This window comes from Macrobrachium rosenbergii, chromosome 26, assembly GCF_040412425.1.
Source record: "Macrobrachium rosenbergii isolate ZJJX-2024 chromosome 26, ASM4041242v1, whole genome shotgun sequence".
Taxonomy (NCBI): domain Eukaryota; kingdom Metazoa; phylum Arthropoda; class Malacostraca; order Decapoda; family Palaemonidae; genus Macrobrachium; species Macrobrachium rosenbergii.
In genome coordinates this window covers 50,588,704-50,607,565 of record NC_089766.1, presented here as the reverse complement: position 1 = coordinate 50,607,565, position 18,862 = coordinate 50,588,704, and positions in this window count along the sequence as shown.

Sequence of the window (18,862 nt, the reverse complement as noted above, 5' to 3'; positions counted from 1 at the left end):
TTGATCGTACTTCTGGCACTGCCATAGGTACCAACAACACAGGCCACCACCGGACCGTGGCTGAGTTTCATGGGCCTCGGCTGCACATCCTTAATACAACCTACCATGGCCAAAAAGATTAATTTTGGTTCTCAGAGGCACTCATGGAATGCGATATTATTATTATTATTATTATTATTATTCTGATAAACCCCTATTCATATATAACAAGGGTACAGGGGCCATTGACTTGAAATCCAAGCTTCCAGAGAGCATTTGATGTTCATTTGAAAGAAGTTACAGAAGATGACAGGAAATAGAACAAGAAGAGATCAATTATTAAAAAAAAAAAGACAATAAATTAATAAATGAATATAAAAAATATAAATAAATGAGTAAAATACAGTGTGCATTGTTTTAGGGTAGTAATGCATTGATGTCAGCTCCCTCAGGGCTTACTGGAAAGGCTGAGGTTAGCGTATAAAAAGAATATGTGATTTTCTGCAGGGATGTAAACATATAAGATTTCCGTCCGATGCTCGGAAATTTCTATTAGAATTACATCTAATGTAATGGTCGATTTTGATGGCAAGTGTGTGCATGAATCTGGTAAAAAAAATTACAATAACCTCTGCACAAGTATACAAATGCTATCACTCAGTGTTTTGCTGATGTTACATTTAATATTGTCATTGCTAACAGACGCGTACCATATCGAGAATGAACATCATAATGAAGAAGTGCAAGAAAATTACTGTGAACAAGAATAAGACTTGTTACTCTTGTTCGCTAAGCTATTATATTCGAGAGAAGTAAATTTAAAAGTGTCAAGTGTCGTTTTCGTTTATAGTTCATGTTAAATGACATGAGTGGCATATAAGTAATGTCAAATGTATTAAAGCTTTCTGTAAGTAATTGCTAAGTGTGCAAGCAGAAGTATGTTATTGGCATATAGTTTAGTATCCCTAAAATTACGGACTTCAGTTTTACGTTTTCTATTAATGTTAACTTAAATTCGTTTTCTGTGCAAATTTTTGCCATTGACTATAATAAATAGCAGTAGGGGACTGGCATAATGATCTAGAGCCAACTGCAATTTGTTTCCTCGTTCGTCTGCTCTTTTAAGACTCCTGTGAAGGCAATTGCAACAGATAAAGCAAGATATGAATGTGTAAAAATAATTTATACGTTTGTTATTTGTTGCTATTCTAAAATAAGCCACTACGGGGCCTTCTCATATTATCGGACCGTGGAGATATAAATGTCGAAATTAATCAGAAGCCTGGATAATGGACTCCTTGACCAGTCCATCAAAGGTTGCAGAGACGAAGTCATCAGAATTAGTTTATCATTATACAAAGGGAAGACATTTTTTATCCGTACAAGTACGTTACCAAACAGTTCTGGAACACGGAATTCCAGAATAAACATCAAGCAGTCACCATAGGTTGATGATAATTCTTTGCTGGTTAGACAGAGTTAGGAGGTGCACACCAGGCTCCCTGTTCAATTTTACAAATGACCACACTTACGGGCTGGGAAAAGGGCCCGTGCTTAATCTACCTCAGTCAACCAACCATTACAATGATAAGTGGCCAATGGGCCACAATGCTCACCTGAACCATATTGATGCACTTGCAAGGATGTGATAAAATACTGTCCTACATATTCACATGTAAAACTTTGGACCGATACTGTGGCGCTATCCTAGACCTTTGGGACCTGGTTTGAACAGACTTATATTTACACAACATACGGATGACTCACATTAATTAAACAAACTGGAGACCTGCTATTATTGAGGAAATTGTGAGATGTTTTTCATAAATATTCCTACGTTAGATTTTGAGGCTCCATCTTGGCCCTGCGGTACAAAGACTGAACAGATTTCAACCTACACTGTATAAAGAGGCTTTCTCGTGTTAAATTGCAATGTGTGACATTCGTATAAATACCATAAAGTAAAATGATAAAAATGCGTGACCTGGCACGTTTTAGGCGTGACTAATTTAGCTTGAAGAAAAACGGAAGTCACCAAAGAAAACAAGCTCAGCGGAGACTTAATTAATGGCGCCGCCGAAACACTATCCTGGCGCCGAATTGGTGACTTTACAAATACTCCCCAAGACGAGGGACGCGTCTGATTAATCCCTGTACCTGGTGGGACGCTGAAGGTGCCGCGGCTCCTTGAGGATAACTGAGGGGCCTCCTGCCTGTGAGGCTGCTGTTTGGGCGGTCCCTTCCTGGGGCGGCGCGCCTGCGGGTGGTGAGGGCGTGCTGGAGTGCGATGGGGCGGAAGGGGTGCTGCGACGCTGCCGGACTCTCCGACAGGAAGGCGGGCTTTAGCCGGTCTATGGGAAACCCAGTCGTCCCTGCCTGGAAGTGCCAGCCGAACGCCTTGCTGTTCCGCTCCAGCACGCGGAAGGGTCCCCTGTAGGGCTTAGTTAGTGGTGGACGGACGGCGCCGACTCTGACGGACGTGGGTGGCGGATGACAGCTGTGGCGGCACGGAAGGTGGTTGCTCTGTCTATGCGAGCGCCTGCAAGGGCTTAACTTGCCGCCACGCCGCGAGCCTCTGCAGAGATGGGGAGTGGCGATCATCCGTCACGAGCCTCCCGCACCACTACGAGGGGTTCCCCATAGGTTTGTTCAGCTGCGGATGGGGTGCCGTCGGCTCTGGGGGCGGTCCTCAACCCGAGGAGGACCCACGGCAGCTGATGTTTCCAATCCTCGGCGGTGCAGCGGGCCATGAGGGATGATTTTAAGGACCTGTGGAAACGTTCGACCAGGCCGTTGGCCGCTGGGTTGTATGCTGTGGTGGTGTGGTGCGTGGTTCCCAGCAGTTGAGCCAGGGCAGACCACAGCTCGGAGAGGAAGGCGGGCCCTGTCGGTTGTGATGTGGTCCGGGACGCCGGCTGGCTGACCCAGCTGGAGAGCAGGGCTCGGCGCACGCCGCTGGCGGTGGCTTGCATGGGCGTGGCTTCGGGCCACCGCGTTGAACGGTCTACCACCGTGAGGAGGTATCTGGATCCGCCTGATGGGGGAAGGGGCCCGACGACGTCGATGTGGATGTGGCCGAAGCGGCGCCCTGGTTGTGGGAACTCGCCTACCCCCGACTGCGCAGACGACCCACTTTACTGGTCTGGCACTGCAGGCACTGTTTTGCCCAGGCTGTGGCGTCCTTTTGCACCCTCCGTGCCAGACGAACTTTTTGAAAGCAGTTTGGCCGTGGTCCTGCCGGAGGGGTGAGAGGCCGTGGATGATGTCAAATACCTGGCGGCGGCGTGAGGCTGGAACCAAAGGGCGGGGCTGGCCTGTGCTGATGTCACAGAGCAGGCTGGGACCTCCGGGGGCGAGGGGTCACGCCCCGCCACTTGAGGGATGTGATGGCGGTGCGGTATGCTGGGGTTTCTGGTCGGCGGCCTGTTCTCTGGCAAGGTCCTGGTAGTCTACACCTAGCTGCACTGGCGCTCAACTCGACCCCGGAGAGGGCGTCTGCTACGGATTTTTCTTGCCGGGAGGTACCTGACGGAACAGGTAAATTCGGCTATGGCTGAGGAGGTGCGCGCTGCTGCCTGAAGACCATGTCCCTTGCTTCGTGGAAAGCGTGAACTAGTGGCTGGTGGTCTGTGAAGATTGTGAAGGGCGCCCTCCAGGAGGAACTTATGCCGAACTGGCTGTACATCGCGAGAGTTCCCTGTCGAAGGTGCTGTATCGACTCTGCGGGATTGAACTTCTTGCTGAAGAAGGCGATGGGCTGGGGCGCTTTGATAATTTGCTCCAGAACAGCACCGCAGGCAACGTTACTGGCGTCCGTCGTCAGCTGGAGGAGCCTTGGGATCTCTGGTGCCAAGGCGGTTGCCTGGTGAGGGCGGCCTTCGTCCGGGGAAAAGGCCTGCTGCTGGCTGGGTCCCAAGACAGGGACTTCGGGTTGACCTCTTAGGGACTCCGTCAAATGCTGGGTGTGCGCGATCCCGGGATGAAGCGCCTGTAGAAGCGACCATCCCAAGGAACTCCTGGACGGCCTTGATGGAGGTGGGTGTCGGGAACTTTGCTACGGCTGCCACCTTTCGATGTAAGAGGGCGGACGCCTGTCGGAGATACCGTGACCCAGGAACTCTGCTTTCGACGCTGAATGTACACTTGTCAAAACGGACGACGAGGCCGCTTTTCTTGGAGGCGCTGGAGGACTGCTTTGATGTGCCTCTGGTGTTCGCTGTGAGACCTGGAAAATATGAGAATGTCGTCGACGAGTAGACGCAGAAACCAGGGTCCCCAGATGCTGTCCATGAGCCGCTGGAAGGTGGCCCCGGCGTTCTCAGCCCGAAGGTGGAGAAGGCGAACACATAGGACCCGGGGCGTGATGATGGCTGTCTTTGGTATGTCCTCTGGCGCAACAGGTACCTGAAAATAAGATTTAAGAAGGTCCAATTTAGTGAATATTTTGGCCCCGTGAAAGGAGGCCGAGGTCTCTGCATATTGGGCAGAGGGTAGTGGTCGGCTCCGTTGCAATGTTGAGCCGCCTGTAGTCGCCGCAGGGTCTCCAGGAGCCGTCCGCTTCTGCACCATGTGGAGGGGGAGGCCCATGGACTGGAGGCTTTTCTGCAGATGCCCATCCCCCATCTCCGCAATGCTTTTTTCGCCTGCAGGCGCTGAGGGGGAAGCTCATGAACTTTATGTGTCGGGGCCCTTAGTCACTATATGGTGGTATATGCCGTGCTTGGCTGGGGCCCCGGGACTTGGCGAAGCTCGCTTAAACACCCGGGAACTCCGGCGAAGGTGTGCGACTGGTGGGGCGACGGCGCTGATGGTGGGTCTGGGTCCCGCCGTTAACGGAGAGATCGGCAGGAGTCGGGATCGAGGGAGGCGCTTGCGCCCCACGCCGACTAGTAGGCCGGAAGCGCCAGAAAATCGGCCCCAGGAGTGGGGTTCCTGGTCGTCCCGCGACGGCGAAGTCCCAGGAGTAATTCTGGCCAAGGCGATGGAGATCGACAGGAGCCTGCGCCGTGAGGGAGAGGATGGGGGTTCGCTGGCGCCGTCAGGAAGGCGGCCGGGTCTGGTGTCTGCTGCGGTCCCCTGGATGCTGGGAAGACCGACTTGAAGGCTCCTGTGTCGACCAGCATCATCCCGTCGGAGACGGTGTCGCTTTACGAGAAACCTACTGTTTTGAGGCCCTGGCTTCTTCGCCGCCATGGCGGCCTGTCCTGCTGGCCGCCACCCCGCTTTGAACGTTGAACGAGCAGGGCGGCAGGCAGTTTCCGGGCGTCCTTTCCGAACCACTCTGTGATAGCCGACAGAAGCCCGGGACCACCGCTCACTGTGGTTCGGTGGACGTTTGCTGGCGATGGCGTTGACGGGCTGCTCTACACGCCCCTTCAGGCTGGACGGAGCCGACCGGCTGAGGGCTGGTTTGTCGCTGGTGAAGCCTGACGGAGTCTGTGAGGTGTTGTGCCGCCTCTATGAGGTCCCCGACAGGCATGGTGTAGGGGTGAGCGATCTGGCTGCGTGACCGGAGGAGTTGGCGGGATGAAAATTTCCTGATTTAAGCTTATCTCCCTGCCGCTTTGTTCACCACCCGGACTGGTGTTGACAGGAGATCTCACGACCATGCCCTGCCGCCTCTTGGATCGAGGTCGCATGGGTTATTGGCAAGGTCGATAGCACGGGCGCCCGCTCGGCGATGGGCAGGAGCAAGCTTCGAGGAGGAACTTTTTGTAATGCTGTATGTGAGGGTGAGTGTTTCGGGCCCCGCGAGATGAATTTGTTGTACACATCCTCCGAAGGGCGTTGAGAACTGTGTCGGCCTGTAGGATTTCGTCCGTGAGGTCCGCGATTCTGAAGTGGCTTTCACCCTGCGCAGCCATCTCGACGGGTTGCCCTGCGCGAAACGCGCGCAGCTTTAGGGTGAGGGCGCCCGCGATTCAGTTGCCCGGCCGCCGTGTGTTCGGGCGCTGGTGTGGAGTTGGGGAGGGCCTCGATGCGGGGCTGCGGCTGCGATGGAGGTAGGTAAACCTCGAGTCCGCGGTCCGCGTTTAACTGCATGAAGGAGGGGATATCCGCGTCCATGCTCGCTCCTTTGACCCCTTACTGGAGTAGGATATCATGGCCAGTACGCACTTTCGTGCGCCGTGGTGGGTCCGCTTAGTGACGCTGATGGGGTACGCCGACGAGTCAGCACGCTCAAACGCTGGTTACAGCGCCCCGTGTTTAGGCCGCTAAGAGCGTTTTTTGGAGAAACCTGGAGCCAAGACTGAGTCGCCGTGTGAGTCCGCTAATGGCTCCGGGATACCCGGGGTCACCACTGTAAGGTGTCAAAGAAACGAAGCAGGTAAAGGTTACTGCTGCTTTATTACAGATCCAGGCGGTTTATATTGCGGCCGACTGACGCCGGGCCGTGAGAGACAATGGAATTGACGTGACCTGAGGTCGAAACAATAAATAATAATATACAGTGAACAAGTACGAATTACAATACGAAACATACAGAGACACAATATAGATACAGTCTTGATGCCTGTGAATGAAGAAACATGTGATACGCAGAATGTGTGACATTCGTATAAATACCATAAAGTAAAAATGATAAAAATGCGTGACCTGGCACGTTTTAGGCGTGACTAATTTAGCTTGAAGAAAACGGGAAGTCACCAAAGAAAACAAGCTCAGCGGAGACTTAATTAATGGCGCCGCCGAAACACTATCCTGGCGCCGAATTGGTGACTTTACAAAATGACTGTTCCCTTTTTCCTTTTTGGTAACTGATCTTTTTTTGAGAGGGGGACTTGATCACCCGTCAAAACAAATTTGAATCCTCTATACCCAAGAATGCTTTGTGCCAAGGCTGGTTGAAAAGGACCCTGAAGAAGTCGAAAACGTCAAAAGTCTGTACAAGACATACAGACAGACTACAGACAAACTTGGATCTGAAAACCTCTCCCACTTCTGTTCCGATGAGCTGAAAAGTGTCTGGCTGAGTTGACCCATTTCTTCTCAGAGGTCAAACTTCTGCATTCCCTGGCGCCTATTATGGCCGCATGTTCCTCCTTACTTAGTGAAGCTAAAGGCTCGATTCCTTCTCATTTATTAGGGGGCTAAAATTATCAATAGTATAAAAGTATGCTTGCACCAAGACTTTCAGTATTCATACTTATAGTATACTACAGAAAGATCAGATGTACAGTAACATCATGTTGGGGCGTCGGAACATCTGTCAGGTTCTTGAGTGTTTGACACGACATTCTTTTTCGAAAAGTCGCCATACCCCCTTTCCGAGGACTTACGCTGGTAAGTACTACAATTAAAGATCCGGCAGGGGAGTAGTGCTGTCAGTGCATCTCATGTGGTGAACCGTAGGCATCACACAAGTTTCTTTGCAGCGTCCCTTCGGCCCCCAGCTGCAACTCCTTTGATTGCTTTTGCTGTACCTCCATTCATATTCTCTTTCTTCCTTCTTACTTTCCACCCTCTCCCAACAACTGTTTCATAGCGCAACTGCAAGGTTTTCCTCCTGTTACACCTTTCAAACCTTTTTACTCTCAATTTCCTTTTCAGCGCTGAATGACCTCACAGGTCCCAGCGCTTGGCTTTTGACCAAAATTCTATTCTACAGTTAAAGATGGAGCTTTTGAAAACAATATTCAAACGTTGAGGCCCACAAGGTTGATATTATTACCTCCACCTTATATTAAACAGTACAAGGAAGATAAATCAGAAACCCATAACATCTCAAGAAATGTTGATTTTTCTGATAATATAACGCCGACAATAATAACTTTAGAAGGTCCCTAAAAAACACATATCTACCGACTTATGGAAAATAAAAAGAATTGTAAATAAGTTCCAGTCAATCACAGATTCAAAAAAATTCACAACGAAGAAATTCAGACAAAATATGATGTATAAATTCTTGGACTCGTCACAAGAAGTACGGGCATATCACACAATATTCTAACCGTCAAGAAATCGATACCTTTCCTTATATATAGCGCCATGAATGACTACAAAGTATATAAAAAAAAATTCCCAATTGAAGCACTCATAACGACAGCTCAAGAAACGAGAGAGAGAGAGAGAGAGAGAGAGAGAGAGAGAGAGAGAGAGAGAGAGAGAGAGTGTCGTTCTGAATGAAATTCAGTCTTCAGATCCCCGTGATGTTTATAATAATAATTCCTGAATGTAGCTGAATGGATGTGACTGTTAAATGAGATAAGGAAGCTGATTATTTTATCAATGAAGCAACTTTATCACTTGATAATCAGACTGTTATATATCTAGATACATCTCTATCTAAAGTGTCTCAGGAAATACAGACCATGTTAACTGATACGGGAACTTTATTTTTCAAAGACTGCCTCGTTCACATTTGAGTTTTGGGTGTCTCATTCAAGTCCTTCTTTGGACGATGTTCTCACCGAATATAAGGAATATGACTGTGACGGAAGTTCTATTTTGTCTTAAAAGCCGCCATGAACGAAAGTATTTAAGTGAAGAAGAAAGTAAATAAGAAAGCTTTGACACGAATAGTAGCTATGAAATGAAACTCATTCATTTACCCACAGTCCCGAATGAAAGTTCTCATATTTTGAGCATAAAATTTATGAATGCCTGAAATTTTCAGATCTCCTGAATGAATCCTGTTCTTAGTTAAAGTTAAAGTCCTCCTGGGCCTCTGTAGGCTCATAGGGTAGGCGCTGATCTGTTTCTTAGGCTGACAGCCAGTGGGGGACGGGTCCCAATGCCCATGACACATGGCCAGTGTGTCACCAGGCCCACTGTTTAACTCCCCAGCCAGGGGCTGGTACCTATTCTCCTACTGAACCTCTCAGGTTTTTTCGGACCGTTAGTTTGACGGGCTACCGGATTTATGCAGTGGCTCAATCCGAGCCATCAGTGAGCAGCAGGATTTGAACCCCAGCCCTCTCGACTCTTTGAATAGTTGAGTTATTAGGAAGAGTCTTCAGGAATGATTTAAAATCCAGTTTAAATAAGATATCCGAACACAAAGAATTATTGGGGTAATTATGAAAGGAAGTGAATTTATGTAACCCGAAATACTACAAATGAAAATCTTCTTACATACCAACATTTATGAACGAAGGAAAATATCAAGAATCAAGCGACATCAACGGAAAGTGTGGGAAGTGGAAAATAAACAACAGGTGCCTTAGATAAAGTATTTTTGTGTACCGAAAACATGTGCACATGAAAACTGTTTACACATGAAGAATATGTTTGACGAAGATCTGCTTACTCGTACATACAATGAACTATTTTGGGAGTTGTAGAGAGCCTTGACGCATGTTGAATGATAGTATGGATGAAAGTCTGTTTAGATACTAAGTTTGTGTTTATGATATTTTATAGTGAAAGGAAGCCTATCTAGATAATCATTGAAGGGTATTAAATATGAAGGCTATTTAAGGATTGCCAGTGAATAAGAATCAGTTATGTTCCCCTCACCTTAGAAGGAATTATACTAAACTCCTTGCAAGGGTATGTGTGTGTTTGTGTGTACATTCAACACATTTACTTATGCGCGTACACAAAAATATATTACATACACATATATATGTATATATAATACATATTATAATTATTATCATTATTACTGTTTTTACTGCATATACATAAATACATGTATATATGCTGTATATATATATATAAATATATATATATATATATATATATATATATATATATATATATATATATATATATATATATATATATAATATATATGTATGTGATTAAGATTCATAATAATAATAATAATAATAATAATAATAATAATAATAATAATAATAATAATAATAATAATAATAGATCGTCATTTGTGGATCACTGGTGGCGTTCAGCAAGATACCTGTGATTGGAGTAAATGTACTATATAACAGGCTGCTGTACGGTTATCACTCTTGTATAACACTTATAACACCGATTGTTGAAATAACAGCTATAAATAAGAGTAAATATGAAAGTAATTACAAGTAGTATTAGTGATTAGCAGTAAGTAAAACCTAGTTCATGTAATTAAAAACAGAAACAAATAATTTAATAAATTATTAAATTGAACTGAATTGAATATGGGATTTAGGCCACAGGCCAAGCACCGGGACCTATGAGGTCATTCAGCGCAGAAACGGAAGTTGACAGTAAAAGGTCTGAAAGGTGTAACAGGAGGAAAACCTCAAAGCAGTTGCACTATGAAACAATTATTGTTAGAGAGGGTGGAGAGTAAGACGGAAGTGAGAGAATATGAACGGAGGTACAGTAAAAGGAACGAAAGGGGTTGCAGCTAGGGAGCCGAAGGCACGCTGCAAAGAACTGTAAGTAATGCCTACAGTGCACCACACAAGGCGCACTGACGGCACTACTCCCTACGGAACTCAAGATAGGGAGTTGCGGTGTCAACTCTCGCTTAAACTACCGATCTGGGCCACCATTTAATGAGAGTCAGCGTTATGTCCATGTTCTGTAAATTCTGAAAATCAGGCCACTTGACATAGCTTCATTCTTACCCCTGTTCACATTCCGAACATAGCCCCAGATGACTTCTCCTCCTAGAATCCAGAGATCTATGAACTCTCAAGTTTCAGTGTTGGTTAAAAAAACACACACACACACACACACACACACCCACAGACGAAAGATATGCCCTGATGCTGTCAGCGAAAATGAGGAGGAAGCACTGTGACAGACCAGTCAGCAGTAGTGGAAGGCACCTTGAAAAAAAAAAAAAGTGACGGAAAGGAAAAGAAAAAAAAAAAGTGGAGCGCGTGCCGTACCTACCGCCGGTCATGTCAGCCTTTATCCTCTGCCGGCCGCCGTCTCTTTTCAATTTTTTTTTTCCTCTACTCTTCCTTCCTCCCCCTTTCTTTTTTACAACTTTCACTAAAGAAAGGGTGATTCTGGTCGAGGGGCCGATTAACCATCAATCGAAACCCTTGGGCTGCCTGCGCCCGTGTGCCCACCAGAAGACTCTGCCCGCGGCACAAGTGGTATTATTGGGGCCTTTTTTATCGACACCAGCCAGTTACTTCTTCCTTTCATTGACCCGTGCCCCTGGTCAGTATTGTACCCTTCTTCTCTTTTTCTGGGGTGAGATGATGAACGTGATACCATCCTTCAAGCAATGATGCATTGTATTTTTCGGTTTGATGTCGTTATTGTTATTGTTGTGACATAATAATAATAATAAAAAAAAAAATAATAATTTTATTATTATAATTACTATGATGATGATGACGGTGATGGTTTTTAATTATTATTATTATTATTATTATTATTATTATTATTATAACGACATTAATAAGAGCCAAGGCACACTGACCAAGAAATTCACTGGGTTTCAGTTAGACTAAGCAGTAAATCATATGCCTAATCGCTAGACGTCTAAGGTGGGTCAAACTTATGGTGGAGAAGCTTGTTTGCGTTTTTGCCCTGTTCCCAGCTACAAATAAACATTCACATACTGTTTAGTTGTTTGCTTTTTTTGTCTGTGAACAGCCTAACATGAATAAACAAACACACACACGAACACTCATACTAACAACTTGCGATTGATTTGTTTCTATCCATCACGCAATCACACACAATTTGATTGTTGACATTAACTGAATCTGTCCGTGCCTCACAAACACACAAGTTGGTTCTTTGTTTTTTGTTTGTATTTATAGCCATTTATTCGGTTATTTTGTTTTTCCTTAGACCATACACACAAACACATTCTTGTCAATGTTTTCGTTTGTGTACTTTGTTTTTCTCTCTGTACACACACACATACACACACACGCACACACACACACACAGCTTACATTCTTGCTTTATTTGTGTTAATGTTAACAGTCAACCGCACACTAACCGCGTTTGCTTGTTAATATCTTTTGTTTTTCGGTCCATACTTGTCACTCGGTTTATTTGCATTGTTTACTTTTCTCCATCCTCAACCAGGTATGCATGTTGTTTACTTATTTGCTTTTTTTTGTGTATCCATGACCATCCGATCACAATTTCACTTCAGCTGACGTCTGTTTTTAATCAGACGCCGACTCTGTTTAACCACTTGCTTTGTTTACCTGTTTGCCTGTAGCAAGACACACACACATACACATACATACTGTAGTCTGTTTACTCGTTATGCTTGTCTCAAACACACACACACACAAACACACCCACATACTGTAGTCTTTTTACTCGTTTTGTATGTCTCAAACACACACATACATACATACATACTTACACACACACACACACACTTACAAACATGCGATACACCCGGATGAGAGACAGGTTGCAAGGGAGATGGTGAGGTGAACGATTCTTCTCCCGTAAGAAGGCAAAGGCGACGGAGGTTGCCATTAAAATTACAGGGACACAGCATTATTAAGCCTGTCTGGAAGGTGAAAGGTTGGGTTCTGATCGAGAAAGTAACGCAGACGATATGACAGAGAAAGGGAGAAGACGAGTGTATCAGGTGATCCTTATTAGAGTTATATTAATGAGAATTCTGATAGCGAAATGAACAAGCAAAAATTGGGCAGAAGTTTCTGCGGCGCAGTCGAGTTTTCTGTACAGCGTATGGTCAAGGCCACCGAAAATAGATCCATCTTTCGGTGGTCTTGGGAAAATGATGTAGGAGCCGCGGCCCATGAAAGTTTCAGCCACGGCCCGGTGGTGGCATGTCCTATAGCGTTGCCAGACGCACGATCATGGCTAACTTTAACCTTAAATAAAGTAAAAACTACTGAGGCTACAGGGCTGCAATCTGGTATGTTTGATGGCTGGAGGGTGGATGATCAACATACCAATTTGCAGCCCTCTAGCTTCAGTAGTTTTTAAGATCTGAAGGCGGACAGAAAAGGTGCGGACGGACGGACAGACAAACAGCCATCTCAGTAGTTTTCTTTCACAGAAAACTAAAAGCAGTTATTCAAAACTAAGAGGAATAAACTAAAAAGGAATATATATTTGCATCTTAGGTTAATAAATAATAAAAGAAAATTCAAGTTGCCAAAATGATTTGTAGTCTACTAGACGTAAGTCTGATCATTGCTCCGTTTTATTAAAATTTTACTTTACTCGTTTGAGTTGTAGAACAATATGGTACTTCATCTTCACTAGCATGTTATGGACTCGCAGCCACTTGTGTCAGAATTCGGTATTTTCTTTTATGCAAGGGCGCTAGAATCACTCGTCTTCAGACCTTCACTACCTGGAGGGCTGACATACTTTTCTTAAAACTAAGAATAAGACGCCACCAGGCAACAAGCCTGTCTCTCATTTGAAGGGTTGCACAATGACTCATCCAACTTCACGACTGGAGTGAGTGAACAACAAAAAGAAAAGGTATAAAATGAGGGATAAACTGAGACATCCTGTCACAAGTGAAATGACCAGCAACAAAAAGAAAAGATATTAAATGAAGGATAAACTGAGACATCCTGTCACAAGTGAAAATGACCAGCAACAATGAAGGATAAACAGACATCCTGTCCCAGTGAAATGAAGGAAGATAAACTGAGACATCCTGCTGTCCCATCCTGTCAGTGAGCAAAAAGGTATTAAATGAAGGATAAACTGAGACATCCTGTCACAAGTGAAATGACCAGCAACAAAAAGAAAAGGTATAAAATGAAGGATAAACTGAGACATCCTGTCACAAGTGGTAAAAATGAGGGACAAACTGACCAGCAACAAAAAGAAAAGTATAAAATGAAGGATAAAATGAGAGACATCCTGTCACAAGTGAAATGACCACAAAAGAAAGGTAAAAGAAAAGGTATAAACAACAAAAAAGATAAACTGAGACATCCTGTCACAAGTGAAATGACCAGCAACAAAAAGAAAAGGTATTAAATGAAGGATAAATTGAGACATCCTGTCACAAGTGAAATGACCAACAACAAAAAGAAAAGGTATAAAATGAAGGATAAACTGAGACATCCTGTCAAAGAAATGACCATCCTGTCACAAGTGAAATGACCAACAACAAAAAAAGAAAAGGTATAAAATGAGGGATAAACTGAGACATCCTGTGACCAACAACAAAAGAAAAGAAATGACCATCCTGCAAAAAAAAATAAATGAAAAGGTATAAAATGAGGGGATAAACAAAAAGAAAAGGTAAACTAACATCCTGTCACAAGTGAAATGACATCCTGTCACAAGTGAAATGACCAGCAACAAAAGAAAAGGTATAAAATGAAGGATAAATTGATAAATGACCAACAACAAAAGAAAAGGTATAAAATGAGGGATAAACTGAGACATCCTGTCACAAGTGAAATGACCAACAACAAAAAAAGAAAAGGTATAAAATGAAGGATAAACTGAGACATCCTGTCACAAGTGAAATGACCAGCAACAAAAAGAAAAGGTATAAAATGAGGGATAAACTGAGACATCCTGTCACAAGTGAAATGACCAGCAACAAAAAGAAAAGGTATAAAATGAGGGATAAACTGAGACATCCTGTCACAAGTGAAATGACCAGCAACAAAAAAGGAAAGGTATAAAATGAGGGATAAACTGGTATAAATGACCAACAACAAAAAGGGTATAAAATGATAAACTGAGACATCCTGTCACAAGTGAAATGACCAGCAACAAAAAGAAAAGGTATAAAATGAAGGATAAACTGAGACATCCTGTCACAAGTGAAATGACCAGCAACAAAAAGAAAAGGTATAAAATGAAGGATAAACTGAGACATCCTGTCACAAGCAACAAAAAGAAAAGGTATAAAATGAAGGATAAACCATCCTGCAACAAAAAAAAGAAAAGGTATAAAATGAAGGATAAACTGAGACATCCTGTCACAAGTGAAATGTCCAGCAACAAAAAGGATAAACTGAAATCCTGTCAGGTATAAAATGAGGGATAAACTGAGACATCCTGTCACAAGTGAAATGGCCAGCAACAAAAAGGAAAGGTATAAAATGAAAAGGATAAAATGAAGGATAAACTGAGACATCCTGTCACAAGTGAAATGAAATGACAAAAAAGGAAAAAAAAGTAAAGGTAAAATGAAGGATAAACTGAGACATCCTGTCACAAGTGAAATGACCAGCAACAAAAAGAAAAGGTGTAAAAAGAGGCGTTAATCGTTAGAGGGCAGCCCAACATTTAGGGAGTTTTACTCAGTTTCGTCATGAAACTAGCAAAAGCTATTATTCTCGGTGGTACATTCCAGCGTCACATTCCTTTCTGAAACTGGACTGCCATGAAGGAGACATGATTTTCTTTTATTTCTTCCTTTTTTCTGTCTGAACGCTCTAACATTTAAAATCTCAAATTTTTTTGTCATGCAGTAACTTTTTCTGTCAATGCTATTTTCCCTACTTTTTGTTTTTAATATAATTAAACTTTGTCGCCGCATCCTGCCACACGCTTTTGTACTCTGCAGGTATATAAACCACGTGGCATTATATTGCTCAATAATATAAAATGTCATTCTTTCGGAGAAGTCCTATTTATTATGACATCTTCTTTGAACACTGTAGTGATCTTCATTAATGCAGACGGTTTTGTACTGGGCTAATAATAATAATAATAATAATAATAATAATAATAATAATAATAATAATAATAATTTTATATTCTATGACTACTAATAACACCACTGAAATTTCCACGGTCACTAAAAGCTTCATAACGAGCCCATGAAACATACGAAAAAAATTAAGAAACCAAATGTCACCTGACACAATTACCTGCGAGGTGAAGAAAACATCTCTTTTCCTCACTAGTTACACTCTTTCCACTGCCTCTTTGTTGCAGGATATCGTAAGCTTCTTGTTCAAAAGTATTCCGTGAAAAGTTACAAGTAATTCTCATCTCATCTACATAAATAAGTTCATTGCTGCTCTACAATTTCGTCGGTTGGCCTCAAAATGTGACTATTGACACGCGGTCAATGGTCATTATTTGAATATAAAAACAAAAAATGGTGCTACTTTGGTTTGTTACTACGTGTCAACTCCGAGGTGTTAGTACTAAACATGGCGGGAGCTCAATGGGGCGCCGTGTTTAGTACTAACCTCTCGGGGATCAGAGTATTATATACATCCAGTTCTATGTTGTGTGGTCGACAAATTATCAATAAAAGAAAAAAAAAATTATATTAATAAACCATATCTTCGATCCCCGAGGGGCTAGTACTAAACATGGCGTCCCATTGAGCTTCCGCCATTTTAGTACTAGCACCTCGGAAGTGACGCGTAGGACTAACCAAAGTAGCACCAAATCAAATTCTGCTGGAAATAATGTACCTGGTATTCCTGTGAGACTTATGCTGGAATCATCGATTCTTTCAGTAACAAACAACTAATTTATTTTTTTCAACGTTTGTTGAGGCTTCTCGGAAATCGAGAATCTGTCTGTCGTATTTCCATGGTTTTCTGCTCCTTTTTCGGTTCACGTGAATGAAACAGGGTGATGAAGAACAGGTAATTAGACTGACCTGGATTCCAGAATTTGGGGGGTTTTCGGAATCGCAACAGAATCAAAATTAGTTGTGTTTTTCCTTTTCTTTTTAACGTGAAAATTTCAGTCTACCTTTTTCTGCAGATCGTCTTTCTTTATGCCCTCCTTCACCTTTGGGAAAGAGAGAGAGAGAGAGAGAGAGAGAGAGAGAGAATTTACAGGTGAGTCAGAATGGTTATAAATTTAGGCCCATTTGGGCCGTCCAAGGGTATGCGAAAATCGTTAGACGGTTAAGGTAGCCGAGAAAGGCATGTAAGACTTATAGGCCCAAGCAAAGACCTGCGTAGGCCTACCGGTACTAGCAGAGCGCAAAAATGGGGTGACTTTCGCACAAGGGCAGCGTTGCCAATGCCCCCTCGTTGACAGCCGTCTTCTTAGGCCTAAGGACCCCGTCATACACTTGAGCTGGATTATTTTGGGGTTGGTTTTAAGGAGACTTGAGTTCTAAGGAAGGGCTGAGGACTTCTCAAAACTGCTAACTAGCGATCACTGCGCCTTCCTGCTAGATTCAGCAGAAATAATATAAAAGCTGTTTGTGTTTATGTATATATATATATATATATATATATATATATATATATATATATATATATATATATATATATATATATATATATATATATATATATATCATAGATACACATGTACCAGCATGACAGCACGCAAATGAACTTGTTAAAAACAAACTTATTAATGTATTTTGAAAACCTTGGGAGGCGAAATACAGTACAAACCGAGTTCATCACCTTACAATAGGCGGCCCCGAGACACACTGGCGACGCTGCTTGCCATCTGTAAACAACCCAGGAAGGAGCAAGTGGACCCGTTACATAACCCTCTGAAGTTGTTGCGGCTTCGACTTCGGCACAGTTTGACGCTCGTCACAGTTCTGCTGTTTATAGGAGGAAGGGCTGAGAACAGAAAGTTACTGCTGGAGGACTCCAGTAACCCTATCTCCACTTTCATCGGTAGGAATCAGCAGAGATTCAGCAGATCTTAAGTAGCTCTGATCGCGACCTACTTCTCCGGACACAAGCGGGACGCGGCGAGCGAGCGATAAGCCTGATTTCAGAAGAGGACCACTTCGAGATTTGCCAAGGTCTTCCGACTGCCTTCTCTTCTTCTTCTTCTATAGTTTCCCACAAGAGATTCCGAGGCCTCCTCCTCGCACCCAACACCCACACACCCCTCCTCTTCAGCCAGTACCCGCAGACTCTCTAAAAACGACCGGTCGGTTAATTTGTGCATTTTTCTTCTCTTTGAAGGCAACGAGAGCGCGGAGTCGCGACGAGAAAAACAAGATCATTAGGGAAACGAACCAGGAAGTTCGACAGATCGAGTGAGACATAACTGTCCCGCCGAACGTGCTTGCTCACACGATTCGCTATGAAAAATAAAGCAACGTTTTTATATTCTTAATGGTGTTGCGCACACATGTACACAAACATAAATAACTACATATATATAAATAGCACTCATTTTCATGTGTTCGTAATGGTATATAAATATGTATGAGCTCGTATATGTATATATATCCATATACACAAATTTATTTATTTATTTACTTATTTATATATACATACAGTATACACAAGGGTAAATACACAAAATATACAGTAATCAGCTGAATCTCGATGGAAGTGGCACAAGTGCATTACACTCAGGTCCTTTTTATTGTCTATTCCTTAACAAGAGAAAAAAATTGTCTAAAAACGGGTGGAATAAAAGTTGTGGGGAAAAGTAGGTTGCAACAGCATGCGTGAAACAAGGGATTAGTAAGAGATTTCCAGAGCATGGCACACGAGGTAAAGAAATTAACTTAACTCAAGTGAATGATTGCATGTATTCCACGATCTACTTAGGTAGATATACATTGTTCATGTGATATTTTAATCTTACTTCTTCCTAATGGGCACCATATTCTTTGGAAGCTTGAATTTCAAGTCTATTATTATTATTATTATTATTATTATTATTATTATTATTATTATTATTATTATTTCAGCAGATGAACCCTAGTCGTAGGGAACAAGCCCACTGACTTGAAATTCAAGCTTCTAAAGAAAGTTGGTTCCAACATCCCACCGCAGCAGACCCCACACTGCAGCAGTGATTGATCATGATACAGGGCCAGTGAGTTTTCATCGCCCTGGGGAGACGCGAACCCCCCACGTCTGAGTGGCATGCCACGACACTACCACTATACCAGCCGACCAGTAATGGCCCCGTGGGCTTGCCCCATATGAATAGGTTTCATCTACTGAATAATAATAATAATAATACTAATAATAATAATAATAATAATAATATTATTATTATTAATAAATAATAATAATAATATTAATAATAATAATAATACTATTATTATTATTATTACTATTATTATTATTATTATTATTAT